General features: G+C 44.3%; 1 protein-coding gene across 5 annotated transcripts in view; it reads right to left on the bottom strand.

Moving 5' to 3' along the window:
- Positions 1 to 25,969, bottom strand: part of RPH3A (rabphilin 3A) — a 252,545-nt gene extending 226,576 nt beyond the window's left edge. For 2 of the 5 annotated variants that reach the window (XM_067014649.1, XM_067014654.1), the window contains exon 1: positions 15,064 to 15,172. The gene's annotated coding sequence lies outside the window, so the exon portion shown is untranslated. Of the gene's footprint in view, positions 1 to 14,879; positions 14,973 to 15,063; positions 15,173 to 25,951 lie in introns of those variants that run through there. The other 3 variants (XM_067014652.1, XM_067014650.1, XM_067014651.1) reach the window with 3 other exon arrangements.
- Between the last annotated feature and the right edge of the window lie 231 nt (positions 25,970 to 26,200).

The following is a 26,200-nucleotide window of genomic DNA, read 5'->3' as shown; positions in this document are numbered from 1 at the left end:
TCCCCTAATCCTGCAGTACAGTGTCAGCACAACGTGTGCGGATCTGGTTATGGGACTGGAGCTGATCCTCAGGCCTTAGCCCTTCTGTGTCCCCCAGCCATTTCCAGCTGCCAACATCTGCATCTCTGACAGAACCACAGAAGCCTACCTGGCCAGCAAGCAGAGGGGGAAGTGCCAGGGCATCAGTCTCACCCCCACCAAGGAGGTAGACTTTTACTTACCACTCCCCTGGTCCACTCTGGAGACCAACTTAATGCTGCCCCCATATTGGCCACCTTCCCTTCCTGGTACCATTCCCATACTCTCCTGGCACCTCCCAAATACACCACTTGCACAGAAATTCTTGCCTTGGGATCAGTTTCTTAACATACGCTCAGAGAGGTTGAAGCAATTGCCCATAGACACACAGCTATTAAATAAGGGTGGGGGTGGGAGTAGGGCAAGATGGTTAAACTAGATCAGTCTCGTTCCCTAAAGGCTGTGATCACTTATCATCTGGTCTCCTTAAAACTAACAATATGCCAGTGCTTAGGGAGGGTGGCACCCATCAAGAGGAGTTTTCCTGCATTTAACAGAAAAAAGATCTTCCTGTGATTTATGTCATAGAGTGTCCTTCCTATGTTTTCCTCTAAGAGTTTGATAGTGTCTGGCCTTACATTTAGGTCTTTAATCCATTCTGAGTTTATTTTTGTGTATGGTGTTAGGGAGTGTTCTAATTTCATTCTTTTACATGTAGCTGTCCAGTTTTCCCAGCACCACTTATTGAAGAGGCTGTCTTTTCTCCACTGTATATCCTTGCCTCCTTCACATCATAGATTAGTTGACTATAGGTGTGTGGGTTTATCTCTGGGCTTTCTATCCTGTTCCATTGATCTATGTTTCTGTTTTTGTGCCAGGACCATACTGTCTTGATTACTATAGCTTTGTAGTATAGTCTAAAGTCAGGGAGTCTGATTCCTCCAGCTCCGTTTTTTTCCCTCAAGACTGCTTTGGCTATTCGGGGTCTTTTGTGTCTCCATACATATTTTAAGATGATTTGTTCTAGTTCTGTAAAAAATGCCATCAGTAATTTGATAGGGATTGCATTGAACCTGTAGATTGCTTTGGGTAGTATAGTCATTTTCACAATATTGATTCTTCCAATCCAAGAACATGGTGTATCTCTCCATCTGTGGTATCATCTTTAATTTCTTTCATCAGTGTCTTATAGTTTTCTGCATACAGGTCTTTGGTCTCCCTAGGTAGGTTTATTCCTAGGTATTTTATTCTTTTTGTTGCAAAGGTGAATGGGATTGCTTCCTTAATTCCTCTTTCTGATTTTTCGTTTTTGGTGTATAGGAATGCCAAAGATTTCTGTGCATTAATTTTGTATTCTGCAACTTTACCAAATTCATTGATTAGCTCTAGTAGTTTTCTGGTGGCATCTTTAGGATTCTCTATATATAGTTATGTCATCTGCAAACAGTGATAGTTTTACTTGTTCTTTTCCAATTTGTATTCCTTTTATTTCTTTTACTTCTCTGATTGCTGTGGCTAACACTTCCAAAACTATGTTGAATAATAGTGGCGAGAGTGGACATCCTTGTCTTGTTTCTGATCCTAGAGGAATGCTTATCAGTTTTTCACCATTGAGAATGATGTTTGCTGTGGGTTTGTCAAATGTGGCCTCTATTATTTGAGGTAGGTTCCCCCTATGCCCACTTTCTGGAGAGTTTTTATCATAAATGCGTGTTGAATTTTGCCAAAAGCTTTTCCTGCACCTATTGAGATGATCACATGGTTTTTATTCTTCAATTTGTTAATACCGTATATCACACTGACTGATTTGTGTATATTGAAGAATCCTTGCATCCCTGGGATAAATCCCACTTGATGATCGTGGTGTATGGTCTTTTTAATGTGTTGTTGGATTCTGTTTGCTGGTATTTTGTTGAGGATTTTTGCATCTATATTCCTCAGTGATATTGGTCTGTAATTTTCTTTTTTTGTAGTATCTTTGTCTGTTTTTGGTATCAGGGTGATGGTGGCCTCATAGAATGAGTTTGGGAGTGTTCCTTCCCCTACAATTTTTTGGAAGAGCTTGAGAAGAATGGGTGTTAGCTCTTCTCTAAATGTTTGATAGAATTCACCTGTGAAGCCATCTGGTCCTGGACTTTTGTTTGTTGGAAGATTTTTAATCACAGTTTCAATTTCATTACTTGTAATTGGTCTGTTCATATTTTCTGTTTCTTCCTGGTTCAGTCTTGGCAGGTTATACCTTTCTAAGAATCTGTCCATTTCTTCCAGGTTGTCCATTTTATTGGCATAGAGTTGCTTGTAGTAGTCTCTTAGGATGCTTTGTATTTCTGTGGTGTCTGTTATAACTTCTCCTCTTTCATTTCTAATTTTATTGATTTCAGTCCTCTCCCTCTTTTTCTTGATGAGTCTGGCTAATGGTTTATCAATTTTGTTTATCTTCTCAAAGAACCAGCTTTTAGTTTTATTGATCTTTGCTATTGTTTTCTTTGTTTCTATTTAATTTATTTCTGCTCTGACCTTTATGATTTCTTTCCTTCTGCTAACTTTGGGTTTTGTTTGTTCTTCTTTCTCTAGTTCCTTTAGGTGTAAGTTTAGATTGTATATTTGAGATTTTTCTTGTTTCTTGAGGTAGGCTTGTATAGCTATAAACTTCCCTCTTAGAACTGCTTTTGCTGCATCCCATAGGTTTTGGCTCGTCGTGTTTTCATTGACATTTGTCTCTAGGTATTTTTTGATTTCCTCTTTGATTTCTTCAGTGATCTCTTGCTTATTTAGTAACATATTGTTTAGCCTCCATGTGTTTGTGTTTTTTACATTTTTTCCCCTGTAACTCATTTCTAATCTCATAGAGTTGTAGTTGGAAAAGATGCTTGATATGATTTCAATTTTCTTAAATTTACTGAGGCTTGATTTGTGACCCAGGATGTGACCTATCCTGGAGAATGTTTCATGCGTGCTTGAGAAGAAAGTGTAATCTGCTGTTTTCGGATGGAATGTCCTATAAATATCAATTAAATCTGTCTGGTCTATTGTGTCATTTAAAGCTTCTCTTTCCTTATTTATTTTCATTTTGGATGAACTGTCCATTGGTGTAAGTGAGGTGTTAAAGTCCCCCACTATTATTGTGTTACTGTCGATTTCCTCTTTTATAGCTGTTAGCAGTTGCCTTATGTATTGAGGTGCTCCTATGTTGGGTGCATATATATTTATAATTGTTATATCTTCTTGGATTGATCCCTTAATCAGTATGTAGTGTCCTCCCTTGTTTCTTGTAACATTCTTTATTTTAAAGTCTATTTTATCTTATATGAGTATTGCTACTCCAGCTTTCTTTTGATTTCCATTTTCATGGAATATCTTTCTCCACCCCCTCACTTTCAGTCTGTATGAGTCCCTAGGTCTGAAGTGGGTCTCTTGTAGACAGCATATATATGGGTCTTGTTTTTGTATCCATTCAGCCAGTCTGTGTCTTTTGGTGGGGGCATTTAATCCATTCATGTTTAAGGTAATTATCGATATGTATGTTCTTATGACCATTTTCTTAATTGCTTTGGGTTTGTTTTTGTAGGTCCTTTTCTTCTCTTGTGTTTCCCACTTAGAGAAGTTTCTTTAGCATTTGTTGTAGAGCTGGTTTGGCGGTGCTGAATTCTCTTAGCTTTCGCTAGTCTGCAAAGCATTTCATTTCTCCATCAAATCTGAACGAGATCCTTGCCGGGTAGAGTAACCTTGGTTATAGGTTCTTCCCTTTCATCAGTTTAAGTATATCACGCCCCTCCCTTCTGGCTTGTAGAGTTTCTGCTAAGAAATCAGCTGTTAACCTTATGGGAGTTCCTTTGTATGTTTTTTTTTTTGCGTTACGCAGGCTTCTCACTGTTGTGGCCTCTCCCGTTGTGGAGCACAGGCTCCACGGCATGTGGGATCTTCCTGGTCCGAGGCACAAACCCGTGTCCCCTGCATCGGCAGGCAGGCCCTCAACCACTGCGCCACCATGGAAGCCCCTGTATGTTATTTTTTGTTCTCCCTTGCTGTTTTCAATAATTTTTCTTTGTCTTTAATTTTTGCCAATTTGATTACTATGTGTCTCGGCGTGTTTCTCCTTGGGTTTATCCTGTATGGTACTCTGCGCATCCTGGACCTGGGTGGCTACTTCCTTTCCCATGTTAGGGAGGTTTTCGAGTATAACCTCTTCAAATATTTTCTCGGGTCCTTTTTCTCTCTCTTCTCTTTCCGGGACCCATATAATGCGAATGTCGTTGCGTTTAATGTTGTCCCAGGGGTCTCTTAGGCTGTCTTCATTTCTTTTCATTCTTTTTTCTTTACTCTGTTCCGCAGCAGTGAATTCCACCATTCTGTCTTCCAGGTCACTTATCCGTTCTTCTGCCTCAGTTATTCTGCTATTGATTCCTTCTTGTGTAGTTTTCATTTCAGCTATTGCATTGGTCATCTCTGTTTGTTTGTTCTTTCATTCTTCTAGGTCTTTGTTAAACATTTCTTGCATCTTCTCGATCTTTGCCTCCATTCTTTTTCTGAGGTCCTGGATCATCTTCACTATCATTATTCTGAATTCTTTTTCTGGAAGGTTGCCTATCTCCATTTCATTTAGTTGTTTTTCTAGGGTTTTATCTTTTTCCTTCATCTGGTATAAAGTTCTCTGCCTTTTCATTTCATCTGTCTTTCTGTGAATGTGGTTTTCTTTCCACAGCCTGCAGAATTGTAGTTCTTCTTGCTTCTGCTGTCTGCCCTCTGGTGGATGAGGCCATCTAAGAGGCTTGTGCAAGCTTCCTGATGGGAGGGTCTGGTGGTGGGTAGAGCTGGGTGTTGCTCTGGTGGGCAGAGCTCAGTAAAACTTTAATCCACTTGTCTGCTCATGGGTGGGCCTGGGTTCCCTCCCTGTTGGTTGTTTGGCCTGAGAGACCCTGCACTGGAGCCTACCCAGCTCTTTGATGGGGCTAATGGTGGACTCTGGGAGGGCTCACACCAAGGAGTACTTCTGCTTCCAGTGTCCTTGTCCCCACGGTGAGCCACAGCCACCCCCCACCTCTGCAGGAGACCCTCTAACACTAGCAGGTAGGTCTGGTTCAGTCTCCTATGGGGTCACTTGTCCTTCCCCTGGGTCCCGATGCGCACACTACTTTGTGTGTGCCCTCCAAGAGCGGAGTCTGTTTCCCGCAGTCCTGTTGAAGTCCTGCAATCAAATCCTGCTAGCCTTCAAGGTCTGATTCTCTAGGTATTCCTCCTTCTGCTGCCAGACCCCCAGGTTGGGAATCCTGCCATGGGGCTCAGAACGTTCACTCCAGTAGGTGCACTTCTGTGGTATAAGTGTTCTCCAGTTTGTGAGTCACCCACCCAGCAGCTATGGGATTTGATTTTATTGTGATTGCACCCCTCCTACCGTCTCATTGCGGCTTCTCCTTTGTCTTTGGATGTGGGGTATCTTTTTTGGTGAGTTCCAGTGTCTTCTGTCGACAATTGTTCAGCAGTTAGTTGTGACTCTGGTGCTCTCGCAAGAGGGAGTGAGCGCACGTCCTTCTACTCCACCATCTGAACCAATCTCCTGTACCCTCTTTTAGAGAGCAAAACAATTTTAAAAGGGGGTGAGTCTTGGAATGACTGCCATTAAAATCACCCTCAGTAAAATAGAAAAGTTTTAACATACTAGCAAATAGAAACACAGCCCATGACCTCAGACAGATCTCAGTACCAGGTATTAGCTCTGCCACTTTACCAGCTGTGAACCCTTGGGAAAATCACTTAACCTCTCTGAACCTCATGTTCTGCATGTAAATATAGATGACCTCAGGCGTGTATGTTTCAGTCACCTGGAAAATGTACTAATTTAGAACTCCTTCTACCTTGGGGTTCCAGATCAAAGGGTCAGTTTTTGCAAAGGCCAGAGCTGATTGCCTGGCAAATGTTGCTCCTCCGGTCATCTGCAACCAACATCCCCCCCCCCCACACACACACACACAAACACACACAACTAGGCAGTATGCTGGAGGGTGAGGACAGGTATATTGCATTCCCTTTTCACTTCAAGACTGCTTTTGGTATTCATTTTACTAAAACTTCACTTTTATAAAGATGTTGGGATGGGAGTCAGGGAGCCCCATGTATAACATGACTTGTCTCAGCCCTTCCCCTGTTAAGGTTGGTCCCATTTCTGCAGTAATAAGTACATCTCCTGCCTTCTCTTTCCCACCCCCCAAAAAAGAGCCAATGCGTGTCTGGGAGTGTTTGGAGGTGAGGAGAATGAAGCCAGGGAGGTGAACTGTAATTAAAACACAGGTGGGGAAAGCAAGAAAGAGCTCCTTTAACATGCAAATGGAGAACCTGGCTGCAAGGAACCTATGATTTGAGCCAGGTGGGCTGGGGGCTTTGTTAGTGAGGCACTGGGAAGCAATGGAGGTGGGTGGAGAGAAGCTTTGGTTTCAGGAAGGTTAAAGAACCTGGTTTGTGGGGTGGGGGGAATCTCAAGAATACAGAGGGACCCCCCCCCAAATTCCTCTCCCCATGGCTGGCGTGAGATTTTTAAAAATTACTGTGGTGGGGGCTTCCCTGGTGGCACAGTGGTTGAGAGCCCACCTGCCGATGCACGGGACACAGGTTCATGCCCCGGGTCCGGGAAGATCCCACATGCCGCGGAGTGGCTTGGCCCGTGAGCCATGGCCACTGAGCCTGCGCGTCCGGAGCCTGTGCTCCGCAACGCGAGAGGTCACAACAGTGAGAGGCCCGCATACGGCAAAAAAAAAAAAATTACTTTGGAGCTCCAAGGACAATGGTGCTTTAAGGACAAAGGACAACCCTGTCTGAAAAAGTTTCAGCGTTACACCCCCTACCTACCGGATTCTTAATTGCCCTCCCAACTATGTTGCGATAGTTATGAAATTCCTGAGCCCACCTGGCTGACACCCACCTGAGCAACAGGGACCTGTCCCAAATAAGGAAAGGTATATGCCCTGTCCCACTCCCACCCGATAGAAGGAAAGTATATGCGCCTCGACCAGTCAGTAAACGAAATTTTCACCTCAGACCATTCCTTTGTTTTCTGGCTATAAAAACTGATCAGTAGCACATGTTTGGGCTTGACTCTCGCAGATTACTAGGAAGTCAGCCCCGCAGCGACCCTTCCCTCTAATAAATTCTAGCTTCTTTACATTCTGCCTTGTGTCTGGAAATTTCTTTTCCAACCCACGTTAGGACCATAACAATTACTATTACCTACTTGAGATGTATGTTCAAGGACATAGAGAATAATAAATGCCCCCAACAGCAGATTAAGAAATAAGCATCCCCAATATATCTGAAGGCTCTTGTATGCCCCTCCTCAACCATACCCCCCCCCACCAACTCCACAGAGGGAACCTCTGCTCTGAATTTGGCGTTTTCAGTCTCATGTGTGTCTCTATACTTTTACTACCCATGTATGTAATGTGTATCCCTAACCTTACTCAACTGCTTTGCATAGTTTTAAACTTTATAGAAATAACACTCCATATGCATTTTGGGGCAACTTGCTTTTACTGCTCTCGACATTATGTTTTTTGGAGGATTCACCCATGTTGATTCACAGAGCCTGAGCTCAATCATTTTCAGTGGCATGAGTCTGATGTATATATCCACTTTCCTGTTGATAAGGGGCTAATTTACATCCCCACTCCCAAATACATTGTGAAAAAAGATTATAAAGGGAAATGGAATTAAATATTGAAAGCGCCTGTTTTTCAGAGCGTTGCCATATGAAAAGAGCCAAACGTTTTTCATATCTACCTCAGAGGGTTTCTGTAAAGATTAAGGAACATGATGATAATAATAAAAGTGAACATTTATCAAATGCTTGGCTAAAAAGCTTTGCATTAATTGTGCATTTAACCTTTAGCACAACTTTGTTGATGGAGCAGCTCATGTTGTCCCATTTTACAGATGAAGACACTGAGGCTCAGAGAAAGGGGAAGCAACTTACCTGAAGACAAACTGCTCCGAGGAGGCAAGAGTGGCACTTGAACTAAGATTTCTCTGAAATGCTTAACTCTAGACCCCATGCTAGAAAAGGGCTCAGGGCAGAGTCTGGCACAGAACAAGCACTTAATCAATGGTAGTTGTTATTATCGGTAATAATGAACCATTTTTGAGCCAGGCAGTATTATCAGAACTGGTATTAATTATTCAGCTCACCTGGGGACAGTGACTTGCAGTAGAGCCTGTATTTAAATTAAGAGGAGGGAAATAGATGATCTCCTCTTAGGAGGGAGTCAACCTTTTCCATAATCTGATTCTAATTATACCCCCAGGGAGTGCCCTAAATCCATAAACATTGGGAAGCTGCACCACTGTGATTCAAAATCTGTGTTATGCAATCTCTTTTCTCTAGGCTCACAGTTCAGGGTGAAGAAACTGTACACTTATTGCAAGCATGAGGTATAATACTGAATCCTCCACTTGTATTAACTCAGTCAGTCTTCACAGCAACCAAGGACACACCAGAAACTGAGGATCAGGAATATCAAGCCACTTACCTAAAGTCACTGGGATAGTTAGTGGCTCTGGTATAATATGAAATATATACTTGGTCTCTGGCCCTGGTTCCTTACACAGACCTCCTAAAATTCTTGTAATTTCCTGAGTGATAGGGGTGCTAGGAGCATCTTTTGTGATAATATTGGGTTGGCCAAAATGTTCGTTCGGGTTTTTCCATAAGGGAAAATGCACATTTTGGCCAACCCAATATTTGGTCTTAGCCCCCTGTTTCTGACACAGAGCTTCTAAGACCCTTAGGATCTCTGGAGTGTTAAGTGTGTCTTTTTTTATGCTGATGAGATGACAGCTGGCTGAGAGCCCCTAGAGAGCTTCAGGATGGGCACTGGTCATAGAAAGATCAAGGTATAATTAGAGGGTTGGAACTTTCAGCCCTAAACCCCCTCCCAAACTCCAGGAAGGGGAAAGGGGCTGGAGATTGGAGTTAATCATCAAAGGCCAATGATTTAATCAATCATGCCTATGTGATGGAATCTCCATAAAAACCCCAAACAGGAGGGTTCAGAAAGCTTCCAATCCCTGTGCTGGAAGGGTGGCACACCCCAACTCCACTGGGCCAGAAACCTCTTCATCTGGCTGTTCCACTGACTAACTGACATATGTTGCAATGTGTACAGTGTTTCATGCAATGAAACCTATCAATTTCAGTTTATAAAGTAGAACTCACAGAACCAGAGAGAAGGGTGGTTGCCAGGGGCTGGGGGGGTGGGGAAAATGAGGAGATATTAGTCAAAGGATATAAAGTTTCAGTTATAAAATGAATAAGTTCTGGGAATCTAATGTACAGCACTGTGATTATAATTAATAATACTATATTGTCTGCTTGAAATTTGCTAAAAGAGTAGATCTTAGGTGTTCTCATCCACAAAAAAAAAAATAATAAAAAAACTATATGAGGTTATGGATATGTTCATTACCTTGACTGCAGTAATCATTTCACAGTGTATAAACATATTAAATCATCACATTGTACAATGTAAGTATATACAATTTTTACTTGTCAATTATAACTCAGTAAAGTGGGGGAAAAATAAATTTAATTTTTTTCCATTTTATGGTTTTCTTTTCATATTTCAGAGGCCACATTTCTTTTTAGGGTGCAAATATTCCCACAGGCCTTTGTAAGGCTCATAAACTCCTAGCACTGACCTCACAGTGCCTGATGGATAAACCAGATCTCATCTCGGCCACATGAACAGGAAGTCAACTCTCTCTGGTTATCCAGACACTATGACTCGCTTTTGTATTCCTCCATGTTGGCGCTTCTCATGTGTCAAAGCCAATGCAGCAGAGAACGTGGAAAGATGCTGACGACAGAACGCCAAGAAGACAAATGATTAATGTCTATCCCGCTCCCCAGCACCCTGGAACAGAGAGGTTAATTACCAGCATCTAAAACATCTGATGGGAAGATGTTATACACCCATATTATCAATTAACCTCACATCTAAGAAATCGCCATCACTGCAAATAATAGAACATGACTGTCATCCTAATTACAAGGTCTATACCAGAGGCCAGGGTTAGGCAAGGAGACTTCTTTCTTAACTTCTTCCTGGTTAGTTTCCTACTCTGTTTGGCATCCTTTCAATAAGTTACACTTGGGTTCCACTTCCTCCTTAAAGCTGTCCCCAGATACAGTTGCTGCTGCTGTTGTAAATCATTTTTATTGACTACTTACTATATGCCACGTACCACACTAAGTACTTCCTGTGCATTCTCCTCCTCCTCCCACCCACTTCACTTATTCGTGGCTCCTGCCTAGTGTGATTTTTCACTTTTCAGTTTCCAAACTTGATCTAGGTTTCTTTAATCTAAGGAATTCAATTTTGCCATGTACTCCCAAAAAGGGGCTGTCACTCTCGACTCACACCAGCCAAACTCACAAAAGAGCAATGCATAAATCAGTGCCAACGGGAATTCCCTGGCAGCCCAGTGGTTAAGACTCGGTGCTTTCACTGCCAGGGCCCAGGTTTGATCCCTGGTCAGGGAAGTAAGATCCCACAGGCCGCACGGTGCAGGAAAAAAAAAAAAAATCAGTGCCAATGTGTTGACTGCAGTTGAGAATCAGAAGTGCTTAGGGAAGAAAAGCTCATCTTCTTCACCGAGGACATTTTCTTCCTGTTATAGATCTTTACCAGAAAACATAGTATATACTATTGCTGTCCCTCTCACCCTCCCTTGCACACTAATGTGACTACTTCTGTAAATACCTGTGATTCTTTGCCAGGGCTTTCTCTGGTTAAGCCGGAGAAAAGCATGCTAAGCCAATGCATGGAGCAAGTCAGAAGTGTCGATGAGGTAATGCCCCCAGGAGTAGTCCTTCTGTGATGACTGCTGTGAGTGAAGGATATATACTTCCTCATCCACACAACTTTGCACACCATGAGCAACTCTGAAGTATGTGCTACCCAGCCTCCCAGCTGCCCTAAGCAAAATGCTACTGCTTACTACCCTTCTCTGTCAGTTCCCTCCCCTACTAGTGCTTCATGGAATCACCTGCCAAATAAACTCTTTGCACTGAAAACCCTTGTCTCAGGGTCTGCTTCTGTGGGGACCCAGCTTATGACAGACATTATGAGTGGTCCTGCAACCAATGAGTCAGATGGGCGATCATAACACTGAGCCCCTGCATTCTAGAGATTTTCCTGATGCACAAGCAGGTTCTTCTGCTTGTAGGTCTAGGAACTCTCTTTTCTGGACAATTCTGGACACATACACTGACCAGTCTGGCCTCCTTAGACTCACTTCCACAGATCCTCAGTTAACACAGTCTCTCTTGAGAGGACAACCCAACTGATCAGCTCTTTGTGCTTTTAATTACAATCCCCATCCAGGCACTTTCCTGACAGAGGCAGGAGGGGTCCCTAGGCTCTCCCAACTCATCAATCACACACATACACCTATCCAGGCTTTAGGATGGGTCATTTACTTTTTTCTTGTAATAGATTTTTAAATACATTAAAAACAGTCCCCTTTTGACCACCCCTTTCTCCTGCTACCAGGGCCCAAGCTCAGCTCTGCCAGACTAAAATGTGAGTGGCTGATATGTTTGCATGCTTTTGTGGTTTTTTGTTGTTCTTTTTTTTTTTTTTTTTTTTTTTTTTTTTTTTTTTTTGTGGTACACGGGCCTCTCACTGTTGTGGCCTCTCCCGTTGCGGAGCACAGGCTCCGGACGCCCAGGCTCAGCAGCCATGGCTCACGGGCCCAGCCGCTCCGCGGCATGTGGGATCTTCCCAGACCGGGGCATGAACCCGTGTTCCCTGCATCGGCAGGCGGATTCTCAACCACTGCGCCACCAGGGAAGCCCTGTTGTTCTTTTTTAATAGGAGTTTATTGAACCCATCAAAATCCCTAATGATGGAATTCATAGGAGACATATTTCTGAGTCCCACTCAGACAATGTTTATACTCCTCACTCTCTCGCCCATTCAGGTTGGACCAAAAGAACAGAAATCCAGTTCCAAGCATTCTCCCTCTAAAAGACTTCTGTAGACCTTCCCAGATTTCTCTGCATTCTATTTTTGTTGTTAATTTAGTTTGCACTGGCTGGTTTTTGTTTGTTTGATTTTGGAGTCTTTTGTTATATTTTTGGATTGGTAGGTTGTTTTTTGTTTTTTTGTGGGGTTTTTTTGGTTTGGTTTTTGCTTTTCTAAGACATATTGTTAGCTGCTGGCAATCATAATTTTGCCTGTCAAAAGAATCTTGGCCTCCAAGAAAATGGGGAATCAGTAGTTCCCTTTGATTGACACATACATTTGAAAGCTTTTGTTTTTCTCCCTAGCTCTGAGGTAACAATCACAGACAGCCACTATTGCTGGGGTCACGCTGAGAAAAACCCTGTTACCTTTCCATAATAAAATGCTGTGCAGTTTGAAATCATCTCATGCTGGGCCCATTTTCCTAACTGCTTGGCACCTGCAAAGGGACAAAATAACTTTGAATTGAGGGGTGGCAGTGAGAAAAACAAAGGTGACCAAGCCAGAGTCTGTGATGTTCTTTATACTACAAGCTTGAGAACAGTGACTTCCACTGCAACTGAAAGGGAGAGAGAGATTCTTTGCCTGAGGCTGGTGGCTAAGAGACAATCTCTACTTAAGTCAATTACATTTGATTCAGTACTTCCGGAGCATAATTATGTGAAATGCAGTATGCCTGACTTGTGGGGATGCAAAGATGAGGAAGACACAGCCACAGTTCTCAAGGAACTGGAAGACTGATAACAAATATGGTTTCCAACTACATAATCTTTCTGATCTTTCCTGACAAATGTTTATTCCCACTTCTTTTGGTAAACACCACTATGTTCCCAATCTCAAGCTATTTGACCCAGGTTAGACCCTCACCCCCCCACTTCCCTATTGCTTCCTGAGAGAGAGATCAAGTTCCAATTACACTGCTTGAGCCCCTAGATCAAGTCATACCTAAAATCTTCCCCCTTAGTCTTTTCTGAGCCTTCAAGCTGTCAAGTCCCTGTTTGTTTGTTTGTTTTGCCTAAGCAGGTTTAAGTTATCTTTTTAACTGAAAAAGTCCTAATAAAAATATATGCAAATACTCTTACTTATGTTACCTCATTTCATCTTCAAAACAATTCTGTAAGATTTACAAGAAGGAACTGCTCAGGGCCCTGAAGAGGGTAAGACCGGTGTGAACACTGCCAGTTCTATTATGTAATGTAACCAAACCTTCCTAAAGAAAATGCTTCCTCCACTGAATTATCTGGGGCCAGACCTGAGCTTTAGGGTGTTAAAGGCAAGAAATGCAACTATAACAACAATAGAAGATTGTGAACCTGGAGGCAAGAGGACCTATCAGGAAGGAGGCTAATATAACCTGTCCAGGCAAAAAGGCCTAGACAGAGCAGTGTGCTTCTCAAACTTTAATAGGTATATGGATCAGCTAGGGATCTCATTAAAATTCAGAGTCTAATTCAGTAAGTCTGGGGTGGGGCCTGGGATTCAGCATTTATAACCAGCTCCCAAGAGATGCTGATGCTAATGCTGCTAGACAAGGACCACACTTTGAATAGACAGGGCTCAAATCAGAGCAGTGAACAGCTACAAGTGTTTAGGGCAGAAGTGGCCATTGAACATGTTTTATTTGGCTCATACGGTATTTTTAAAAATTTAAAAATGTTATTATACCAGTTTATGTTTGTGTATGTTTGAAATTTTTCACTATAAAAAGTGTTTTTAAGTTTAAACTAATTGTCAAAATATAAAGGTGATTTTACATAAATGTTCCAAGTTCTAGCTTCTCAAGAAATAAGATGATCTGGCCACTCTGGGCCCATAATCCTGCCTGGCAACGTGAGGCTCTCTGGTGGGGCTCCAGTTGGCCCCACAGTCCATTGGCTCAGCACAGCACAGTGGTTAAGAGCCTGGAATCTGGACCCATCCTGCCCATCTGGTCCTGACTTGGTACTTCCTACCCATGTGATTGTGGTCAAGTGACTTTCATCAGTTTTCCTATCTGTGAAATGGGAGTGACATACAGTGAGAATTAAGTAAATGAATATGTGTAAAGCTCTCCAGACAGTGCCAGTGCCTGGTTCCCAGCTGGGACCAAGTAAGGGTTGGGATCATTATTTGTCTCCTGGTCCTTGTATGCACCCAAGTTTGCAATCCCTGGTTTATAAGGTGAAATTAAAAGAACACTGTCAATGGGCAAGGCCAGGAAGACCCCCTCTTACTATGAAAACCACCATCCCTGGGGTAAGAAGTGAAGATGGGGGTAAAAATCTGATACACACGGGCAGATGCCCACTGTCTCTTAAGCGTCCAGATATCAGCACTTTCTGCGTCTCGCCTCTTCCTATCCCTTAGAAAGACCCTTGACCAAGGCCTAAGGAGGGAGAGGTATCCCAGCTGATGCCAGGCAACCCCTAGGACCGCTGAAGAAGGCTCACATCCAACACGCGTGGCTACCCGGACCAGGTGTTAACCCCCTGCCCATCTGGGAAAGAATGACACCGCTGGAGGCACCGCCACTGCGCCCCAGGCACCACTCGCGCTGGCGACCACCTGTTTTCCGCGCCCGGGCGCTGCCGCTAACACACCCTTTCAGGGACCCGCCCCCCCCCCAATTCCGGTCGGGTCCCACCAGTCCTGAGCCTTCTCCCCGCCGTCCAATTCCGTCGTCACCCCAACCCTCAGTTTTAGCGCACCCTCCAGCTACAGCAGCCCCATTCCCCGGGACATCGTCCTGTGTCCCCCTCTTCCCGCCCCCAGATAACGCCCCCACGACCTCCGATCCAAAGCGGGCTGCAGCTCCGGGAGGCAGGGCCTGCGGCAGCCCGCCCCCCTTCCCGCAGCCCCCGCCCTGCCCACCTTACCCGCCCACAGCGACTGTGGGCCCGCCGTCCCTCGTCCTCCGCCTCCAGCCTTGTCGCCTCTGAGACCGCCACCACCGACCGCCACCACCACCGCGGCAGAGCCACCTGCGCGTGACCCTCGATCTCCAACTCCCTCCCCCGCCCCCCCCACACCTACACACCCGCGTGCGTTCTCTGACCTTAGATGTGGGAGCAGTGGACGAGGGGAAGCTTATAAAGGGTAAGCTCAAAGATCGAGAGCACCTCCCTCCCCCTCCACCACCGCCTGCGCAAGAAAAGTTGTCTCTGCAGTTGGGTTTCTCGGCTGGCAGAACCCATTCACCTACTCCTCCCCCTACTGTTCAGTCATTCACTCATTTTCCTGATCCCCAAATACACAGTGGTCTTCGGCCCCTGGCAGAAGGGGGGGTCGTCACTTGCTGTCCCTCTACTAGGAGCACTTTCCTCCCCTCCTAAGGGTCCTCAAAGGGAAAATCAGGAAAGGTGGGGTTGGACAGAGGTGGGGGGGGCGGTCAACTGTCATCTCTAGTCTAAAAAGTAACTGCTGGCTGGAATGAGCAAGATTTTTAATCAGTGACTTACACAGTGCCTAAAGTGGACTTTCAGCCAGTTTATTTAACCCCTTTGACCAAATGAAATAGAGTTGATGTTGGAAGTATTAAATGTATTGTTTTATGTAACAGGCTTAGAAAAGTGTCTGGCACACAGCAGGCACTCAATTATAGCAGCTATTATGACCGCCCGCTTGCATTCAGCAAGACACCCATCCCAAAGGTGGAATGGAAAAGAACATCTTGCCAGTGTGGAAATCATCTCATTCTCTTCCTGTTTAAGGCAGGTGATGTAAACCAGAAGACTGTGGCCAAGGGTGGCCTGCAGAATATGTTGTTTGGTTTAGTCAGTGTCTTGTTTAAGTGAATTAATTGTCAACACGTAAAAACTGAGAGAGCACATAAATATGGGGATTTTCAGTAACTCTTTGATAAATAGAAAGTTTAGGCCATACTAAGCCCACTTTTCTGGAGGCAGGAAGCTCAGGAGCCCTGGGTCCTTTAAACAGGTGTTTCTTCTGACTGGTCAGTTTCCACTAGGCCCACTTCACTCATTTACAAGGTCTTCTTGGAGCCTGTGGACCTTTTGAGTTCGGCCTAAGGTCTAATGCTGAGTTTTCTCCAGTTTCCCCAAGAAGTAATTTTCACTATCCCAGAAAACTGAGGATCAGAAAGGTCTAGTGAATCGTCCAAGGTCACACAGCTAATAAACAGAAAAACTGAATTAGAACACAGTTTTTATATCCCAGATGCCTGAGGGGTAAAGGGAAGCATAAAGGAGAAAAAGTGCTTTACACCAAACCATCTTCTTGAAAGGAGCATTTTTATTAACAGCCTGTTTGAATGCCAATTTTGGGGGATTGTTTAATAAGAATTTAAATTTTTAGCTTCATCTGAATTGGCAGTGCCCTCTCCCACACTCACTCCACCTCCTTTTTCTTTCTCATTTAAGCACTTTGGAAAATTTCTAAAGGTTTAACTAAGAACTAAAATATTTATTTCATCCATCCCTAATTATTACTGGCAATCATAAGTGTTCTTTCCTTTTTTTTTTTTTGGTTTCTTTATTTATATTTTACTCTTTGTAGTTTATAAATTTTCAAAATCAAAGTGTCTTTCCTGTTAAGTTTTCAATTAGGGTTGTGTGGTCTTTTAGCTCAATAAACACACACATAAGAAAAAATGTGTGCTGTGCATATACCCACCTATCTATATACACTCCCACTCCTCCTAGCAAGCTCTTTGTGTCTCTCCAGGTATCACTGCCCCCAAATGTATTTTTAGATATCAAAATTAAACACCAAAGTCACTAAGAGTTTTTTTAATAAGCATAATTTTATCTCTCACATGAAAGTTTTATTAGAGTTTGGTTGCAACCACTGGCCCTAAAAAAATGATCCTACATTTACTGTCAATTTGTGCATGTTGATAACTAATTCAGAAGAATCTTAAACACAGTGGAGGCACCCCCCTTCCCCCCAAAAAAGAGACACATATCCAGGCCAGATGCAGCTAGTTTATGCCTTCTGTTCTTGACTTTTAGGGCACTCCTTAAGGTGTGTCTACCCTATGAGGTCAGTGGGAAAGCTCTTCTCCTTAGGCCTTGGACCACTTTGATCCTCTATAGGTTGACAATGTGGGTTGTCAATCATTCCATTCTGTCCAATTACTCTGCAGTGTGGAATGGGTGGTTGGACAGAGGAGGAGGGAAGGGCTCCAGAGACTACAAATTGGAAAAAAGGGAGGAGTAAGAGGTCCTCACTGTGGTCTACCTTCAGCCTCAAGCATCTTTAAGGTGTAACTGAAAGTGTGGTCCCCAGACCAGCAGCATCAGCATCACATGGGAGCTTGTAAGAAATGCATATTCCTGGGCTCTTCCCTAGAGCTATTGAGTCAAACACTCATCCTCGGGATGAGGCTCCCAGGGAATCTATGGTTAACATGCCCTCCAGGTGATTCTCATGAATATTAAAGTTTGAGGTCAACCTCATCCTGAGTGCTTTATGCTACAGAGATTTAAGCTTTTAATCTCTCTTTCTCCACCTTAAGTTACATTACCAAAGGCTCCCTTCTCAGTTATCCTGGCCAGACCCCAGAGGGAAAGGGAGGCTAGGAACCTCTCCCATAACACTGAGAATCTTGAATAACTTTATCCCTTGCCTTTGGAATATATCATCTTATAATTCAATATTATGCAAATAACCCAATTAAAACGTGAACAAAATATTTGACGGTTCAAAAAAGAAGGTATATAAATGGCCAATAAGTGCATGAAAAGGTGTTCAACAGCATTAATCATTAGGAAAATGCAAATTAAAACCTCAGTGAGATAACCACTATACACCTGCCAGATGGGCTAAAACTAATAAGAATGACAATACTAAGTGTTTGTGAGGATATGAAGCAACTGGAACATTCATGAACTGCTGATGGGAATGCAAAATGGTACAATAACTTTGGAAAAGAGTTTGGCAATTTCTTATAAAGCTCAGCATACACTTATCAAACGACCCAGTAGTTCCACTCCTGGGCATTTACCCAAAAGAAATGAAAGCATATGCTTATACAAAGATTTCCACATATCAGTGCAATTCATAATAGCCCCAAACTAGAAGTGACCCAAATTCCCATCTATATATGCATAGATAAACAAATTCTGGCATTTCCATATAATGGAATACTCTTTAGTGACGAAAAGGGAATGAGCCACTGATACACTCAACAACGTGGATGAATATCAAAAACATCAAGCTGAACAAAAGAAGCCAGACAGAAAATGTTACATATTGTATGATTTCATTTATATCAAATTCTAGGGATCTGTCATGATAGATAGGAGATCAGTGGTTGTCAGGGATTGATGGGGTGGTGATTAAGGGCAAAGGGATATAAGGAAAGTTTCTGGGGTGATGGAAAGGTTCTGTTATCTTTACTGTAGTGGTGGTTACACAGATGTAGATATCTGTCAAAACAGATTAAACTGTCCACTTAAAATGGGTGCATTGTTACACGGAAATCATGCCTCCATAAAGCTGATTCTTTTTAGCATTATCACACATCAATGACAGTTTGATAAGAGTGATATTTTTAAAATAAATTTATTTATTTTAGTTATTTATATTTGGCTGCACTGGGTCTCCATTGCTGTGCGTGGGCTTTCTCCAGTTGTGGCCAGCAAGGGCTACTCTTTGTTGTGGTGTGTGGGCTTCTCATTGCGGTGACTCCTCTTGTTGCAGAGCACGGGCTCTAGGCGCACAGGCTTCAGTAGTTGTGGCACGTGGGCTCGGTAGTTGTGGCTCGCGGGCTTTAGAGCGCAGGCTCAGTAGTTGTGGCACACAGGCTTCTTCCTGGACCAGGGCTCGAATCCGTGTCCCCTGCATTGGCAGGCGGATTCTTTACCACTGCACCACCAGGGAAGTCCCAAGGGTGATTAATTTTAAGTGCCCGTCTGGCCCAGCTGTGCCCAGGAGGGAATGGCTAACACCAAAAGAAACAGAGAGGCGTCTCTGGTTGGCTTCCAGTCCATCTTAGTGCGGAGCCTGTGCTCTCTGTTCCCACTGCAGCTTAGAGGCAGTTCAGCAGTGCAAACACTTCCCACATGAAATAAATTCAAATGCCCAGTAACTGGGAAGCAAGCTCCCAGCAAGCTCAATGCAATTACCAAGCACTCCTCACTCTGCCCTTTGAACCAGCCCGACAACCCTGGGATAGAGATTCTGTGAGGAGCAAAGAAGCCATCCTTCTGGGGTTGCCTGGGGACTCTCACCAGCCACATACAGGCAACTGTGCTCCAGTCTCTAACGCTGCTTTCCTAATTGGAGTCAGGATCATCAGAGCCTGAGCCTTTTGGCGAGAGAAGAAAGCCACAGGCTTGGGGACTCCAGAACATCAGATCCATTTCTGACCGCAAAAGCGGAGCTGCCACATCTCACAACTCTAAGGGGTGCCACTCATGTAGAATAAATACCAGGTAAATGGCGTCCCCGCAACTGGGCAACACAGTGGCCCCTCATGAGACATGGAACTAGGCACCAGCAGCAAAGGTCTCTGGCATTAGCTGGAATAATCCCCATGAGGGACCATTCTTCCCTTCACAGGCCTTTTTTTAAAATAAAATTCATCTAGCATAAAATTAACCATTTTAAAGGATTCAAGTCAATGACGTTCACAATGTTGTGCAACCACCTCCACTATCCAGTTCCAAAACTCTTTCATCACCCCAAAAGGAAACCTCTACCCAGTAAGCAGTCACTCTCCATTCCTTTTTCTCCTCCTAGCCCCTGGAAACCACTCATCTACTTTGTCTTGATGGATTTGCCTATTCTGGACATCTCCTACAAATGGGATCATACAATATGTGGTCTTTCATGACTGACTTCTTTCACTTAGCATCATGTTTTCAAGATGCATCCATGTTGTAGGACAAAGCAATATTTCATTCCTTGTTATGGCTGAATAATATTCCATTGTATGGAGAGATAACACTTTCTCTTGATCCAATCGTAAGTTAGTGAACAACTGGGTGTTTGCAGGTCTTTTTACAGCCCTTATCTTAGTCCTTGGAGGTGAATAGGACTGTGAGTTCCTTGGAGGACAAATCCATGCCTTTTGAGTTCCTGCTCTAACAGAATACCATTGACTAGGCTGCTTAAACAACAAACACTTATTTCTCACAGTGCTGGAGGCTGGAAGTCTGAGTTCAGGGTGCCAGCATGGTGGAGTTCTTGATGAGGACCCTCTCCCTGCTTCTATCCTCCGGTGGCCTTTCCTGGGTGTGTGCACAGAGAGGGACCTCTTATCTCTCCCTCTCCTTATAAGGACACTAATCCTGTCACGAGGGCCCCACTAACCTAATCACCTCCCAAAGGCCCCACCTCCAAATACCACATCTTGGATTAGGATTTCAACATACGAATTTTGGGAGGACACAGCATTCAGGCTGGTAGGTGGCAGTTTTAACAAGCAAGGGAACTTACTCCCGAGTCTTGTCTTGGGGGAGATCTCCAGACCCGCCTGAAACATTTATATAGAGGCCACAACTGGGCTCAGTTATATATACTGTCCAGACAGTCTCAACCACACCTACTCTCTCAAGGCTGGGCTGTCCTTGAGAATGGCTCTCACTGCAGCAACAGTGGGCAGAATGTACACTGCAAGGTCGGGGAAGGGGGTGAGGAGCCTGATTGCCTGGGGCCACCAAGCAGTGGTCACGTCCTCTCAATGACCTCCTCCAACAGCCGACCCTGACACAAAAATATGAGTGCAAATAAACTATTTGAGGAGGTGGCCTCAGGAAGCGCTGGTAGAGGAGAGGGGAAGGCAATGGAAGGAAGCAAATAAAAGTACATCACTGAGCAGATTGCCATTGGGGCAACAGAGCTCAAATCCCCACTCAATGTATACTCAACCAAGGAGCCAGGGATCTGGGATCTTATTGTTATCCCCCAGCTATCACCAGTCGTGGGTTGATACATGCTCCAGGAGAAGGGAGGGGTGATAACTCCTGGCATTTCTAGCCTGCCCTGTAAATAGCCAGATAAAGCCCTCGCCTACAAATCTTAGGTGCAGCTGTTGGAAGCTCTCAGGTCTGCATGCTCAAAAATGGAGTGTGCCAAGCAGATATGAGCAGGGCACCCACAACACCTGCTACAGGGACTCACTGAAGGATTTTAAGCAGAGTGAGTTTCAAAGCTCACTCTGGTCTTTGGGAGGAGAATAGGCTGTAGGCGACGGGAGTGGAAGCACAAGTGCAGCTCGGATCCTGCTGGCAGTGGTTCCAGCAGGAGATGGCCGTAGTTTGGACCAGGATGGTGGCAGTGGGGGTGGAGAGAGTGGGAAGGTTTGAGATATATTTAAAAGTAGGAACTGCAGGGTTTGGTGATGGATTGGATATGGGGATGAGAGAGAGAGGGCCATCAAGGATAGTTCCTAAGTTTCTGGCTTTGTCAACTAGGTGAATGAAGATGCTATTCTCTGAGAGGGAACTGGAGAAGAGGATGTTGGTATTATTGTGGAACTGGATTAAATTAAGGAGACTGCACCTAACCTGGGGCCTTCCCTATGCTAGGCACTCGGTATGGTTCTGTGTTTTTCCCCCCACTCCCATGTTCTCTGAAGACAAGATCAAAGCCTGCTGGGGCCCACAATGAGTGAAACATTTAACCTCTGGGAAATAACAGATAATAGAAACAAGCCTCACAACTCACCTTGGCAGGTTACTGGAATTCCATGCGACATTCCAACCCAATTCTGGAAGCAGATTCCAGAAATTGCCTTTGGTCCTACTATACCAGGGGCAGATCTTTTTCCTGATTGGCAGCAATTATGGCATAATCTGAGTGTTAGAGCGATGCGGTCATTTTCAGCTGGCAATGTGCTTTTAATTCAGTATTTTCAAATGGCTCAGAGTTTTCTTCTTAACACATGGTCCAAAAATAAACATGGGAGAGCAAACATTTGGGATTTGTTCCAGAAGATTTGAATCAGTCACTCACGTATTCAACAAACATTAGCATCGATTTCAAGGGAACTGGGAGAGAAAGAAGAGCTTTCTCAAGAGCTAAATCATATGGGCAGAGATGAAACTGTTCAAAACAAAGAAAGAAACTGCACTGAGGGGGTCAGAAAAAGCGGTGATTATGTCCACAAGCGGCTTTACAGGGAATACAGGGCCATGGAATGATGCAATAGACTTAGAGATAGAGAGACATGCAGAGTTACCTGAACAGGAGTGCAAACTGGTACAACCAGTTTGGAAAACTGTTTGGCAATATCTACTAGGACTAAACATACATATACACTGTAATCTAGCAATTCCATTCCTAGGCATATTCCAAAGAGAAACGCATTCATTTGTTCACTAAAAGACACGTGCTAGAGTGTTCAAGGTTGTGCTATTCATAATAACAAAAAAATCAAAACAAAGAAACTGGAAACCCAAATGCCCACCAATAGTAGTATGAATGAACAAACTGTGGTATATTTACACAATGGAATATCATACACTGTACAGCAATGTAAATGAATAGTTTACAACAACATGCAATAACATGGATGCTTCCCAAACAAAGTCATGATTCTAATAATAATACTTTGCATTTGGACATACTGTTAAATAATTTCAAGAAATACTGAGTAGTATTCCCAGAACAGACACTGTCCTAGGTACTGGAGATACAGACAGTAAACAGGACCTTGAAAAACCTCTGCCTTCATGGATCTTATTTACATTCTAGTGGGGGGAACAGAGAGCAAATAAGTAGTATATTGGAAATCTCCAAACATGTTTTAGTTTGGGTTTTGACTTTTTAATGGAATTAAATAACTTAATGGCCAGGATTGAACTAAATGAACATGATGCTCTAAACCGGGAGGTGACGGACCTTTGTGGGGGGGGTGACCCTTGATAGACATCAAGGGACCAACGAGTCTCCTAGAATTATATGTAAAACGTGTGTCTGGAGATTTTTCTGGGGAGATGGCCCAAGGCATACTCAGTTTCTTAAAAAGGTGGCTGACACAAAGGGAGTTCAGAATCTCCATATTCTCCCCAGTGTTGTTTAGGGAGCATACAAACATTCTCAGAGCACTTGCCTATAATCATGGGATCAACTGCATTTTACTCCATTTGCTCAACATTATTTCTCTGAACCAGCAAGTGTACATTCAGCCACAGTGTATGTGTCATTCGTAAATGCTACAAAAGATCACGCTGCTTCACACTCTTGACTGCTTAGCAGAACCACTCCCCGAACATCAGGCATGGGGTTGTTTCTCCTTTCTTACCATTCCGTAAAGGCTGCTGTGAGAGCTTTGGAAAGATTGTTTGTTCCTTCTAAAGGGTTGTCTTGGAGTGTTTTTGAAAACTGCAATTAGTGGGTCAAATGGTATCAATGGTTTAATACTCCAGGATGGCTAATGACCACGTTTTCAATATAGCAAGAACAGCTATTAAAAATCACCTACAGGATATGACAAAGGGATCGTTTCAGCTTTAATTCATCACTGATCTTCCTCTCCTCTGCACAATAGTAGTCATTTATCCGTGATGAAATAGGAGAATGAAACATACTTATTACAATAATGGAAAAATACCTATTTTCTGGCAAGATATTTCATGCTTCTATGCCCTTGGAAGTGAAGTTCCTCTCAAAATTTTTTCCTATTATTCACCATAACCAATGTGTCAGTTTCAGGGTAAATAGGCAAGATGGGGGGGGGGGGGTTAAAGGGTGGAATGTTGCCATGGTAACAAAGGATTTCAGTGATGAGTATCCATGGTGATTGTTGCTAAATTCTGAGAGGTTTTAAATGCTTTATTTAAAATACATGACAACTGTGCAGCTGCTGAGGATGTTATGAGGGGAAGAGAGGAATGGGCTGTTTGTGCATTTATGGATACATGCTTGGTGTGGTTCAGAAGGAAAAGGCAGTTCAAGGACAGACGTGCCCCCTGTGTGATGCCTTTTAGCAGCTATCAAGGACTGCTATCCCTCTGACACAGAATGCTCTCACACCCCCAGGTCCCAATTTTACCTCAATCGCCTACTCAACAGGGTGACATCTAAGATAGACTCAGGCAGGAACCAGTCCCCACCCTGCTCCTTCCCTGGGTACCCTGCCCACATCACTGCCTCAGAATAGAAATACCCGGCACTTCTGAGCAGAACTGAGAGTTCTCAAGGGGTGAAGCCCATTGGAAGCTTAAAATGAATGCTGAGTATTGTAAAGTAGAGCCTATTTTTTCACCCCCAAATTTGCATGGAATACGAATTGGAGAAATGGGACTAGAATCCAGGTCGTCTAGTTAGTAATCCAGAGTTCGCTCGCTCTCCTTTTGTATTAGAATGAACTTTGACTATGAACAGCAAAGACACAACGTAACAGGAACTTTAACAAGATGGGAGCTCATTTCTCTTTTACAAATCAATCAATTAATCAAGCACTAAATCCAGAGGCTCAAGAGGCCAGGCTCACCTTGTTGCTCCACTAGACTCCACTCTCATGGTCACTTCATTGTCCGTTATGACTGCCTAATTCCAGCGATCACAACCGAATTCCAACCAATGGGAAAAAGGAAAAGATGAAGAAATAAAAGCAAAGGGTCCAAATGGTTGTCTTTTTAAGAAAGTTCCTTAAAGCTTCTACCTGACGCTTCCCCTTATACCTCACCTACTGTTACGGAACGCAAGTTTGTGTGCCCGACAAACAGTGAGGCCAAACAATACCAAAACATTGGAGTTTGGAGCAGAGAAACGTTTATTTCAGGGCCATGCAAGGAGATGGGTGGCTCATGCCTTAAAAACCCCCAATGCCCTGAAAGCTTTCAGCAAAGCCCTTTTATAGGAAAGGTGAGAGAGGGGCTTAGTTAGTTGTTACAAACTTCTTGGTGTCAGACCCTTTGTTCTTGAGGTCAGGGCAGGGTCAGGTCACCATCTTCCTGTAAACCTCCACCAAAACAAAAGTTATTCTCCGTTCTGACGAGAGAGGGCAAGGTCCCGAGGCTCAACTTTTGCTCTCTGAGGCCCAGGGCCTGGCTAAGAGGAGGGGGTCCCTGCACCAGCCGGTTACCCTGCCCGGGAGCATTAGTCCAGCACCCAGTCTCAGTCTTCCTGCCAGTGCCCAGGCCCAGCTGAAGAGACAGATCTCAGCTGGTGGTGCCCCCAGGGGCAGGTCCCCAGATCCTGCCCAGCTGTTATCACTGAGGGAGCCAGGCGCCCAGGCCCCAGCTGGCCCTCAGGCTTTTCATTTAAACTGAACAGAGTCATTTGTATAGGATCAATAGGTATATATGTTGTAGCAAATACCAGTTGGCTTACTTCCCAGCTCGCCCCAATTGCCCTTCTCTGAGAATAGCCCCAACTGTTAGAGGAACCATTGACCAAAACTGCCCACCCTGGCCAGGCCTGATAGTAACCACCTGCATGACTTATCTTACAACAGGAGGTCCCAGTGAGGAACATGGAACCAACAAGCTACCACCAAGTGGAAGAATTCAGGAAAGGTCAAAAGGAGGGAGGAGACGCCAGTCCATATGTCCTACCAACCCCCCAGAATCCTTCTCGCTGTAATCCATCCTGGCTGAGCAATGTGCGCACCACCTGGAAGGACCCCGAGTCAGAATGATTGGCCAGAGATGACCCGGAAACTAACCCCATCACCATTAAACCCGAGACTGCGAGCCACATGGCAGAGCAGTTCTCCTGGGTTCCCTCACCCTGCTGCTCTGTGCCTGGGCACCTCTTGCCAATAACGTCTCTTGCTTTGTCAGACAATTCATTTCCGTGTCTCCTCAGACAATTCATTTCCGAGTATTAGACAAGAGCCCACTCTCCGGCCCTGCAAGGGGTCCCCCTTCCTGCAACACAACCACAAAGGTGGACGTGAAGTAATGATGTGCGATGTCCTTGCAACTTAACCCTGACCTCTGGCCACCTCCTAGGGGTAGACAACTGATCTAAGCTGGACCAGTTTTTGAAATTTGAACAGAGAGACTGAAGCTGGTTGAAGCTGTTACCTTAATGGCAGTGTCCGTATACTCCAGTTCCTGAGGACTCCACAGAGTGCGCCCCACGGAGACCGCTGCCGCCGCCATGAGGTTGCAGAGGCGACGATGGGGAAGAGGTCCACTGCTGCCTCAAGGCCTGAGCCCAGCCAAAGGGCGGCCGTGGCGAGGGCTCTGGAGCTCTGCTGGACACAGGCCTCAGCCTTTCCCGGGGCCCCCAGCTCACCCGCCAGCCCTGAGGCCGGAGAGCCTGGAGGGCCC

This window comes from Kogia breviceps, chromosome 15 (assembly GCF_026419965.1).
Source record: "Kogia breviceps isolate mKogBre1 chromosome 15, mKogBre1 haplotype 1, whole genome shotgun sequence".
In the NCBI taxonomy this organism is placed as follows: domain Eukaryota; kingdom Metazoa; phylum Chordata; class Mammalia; order Artiodactyla; family Physeteridae; genus Kogia; species Kogia breviceps.
The sequence above is the reverse complement of the archived record's forward strand: the minus strand, read 5'-3'. Positions and strand labels throughout refer to the sequence as shown.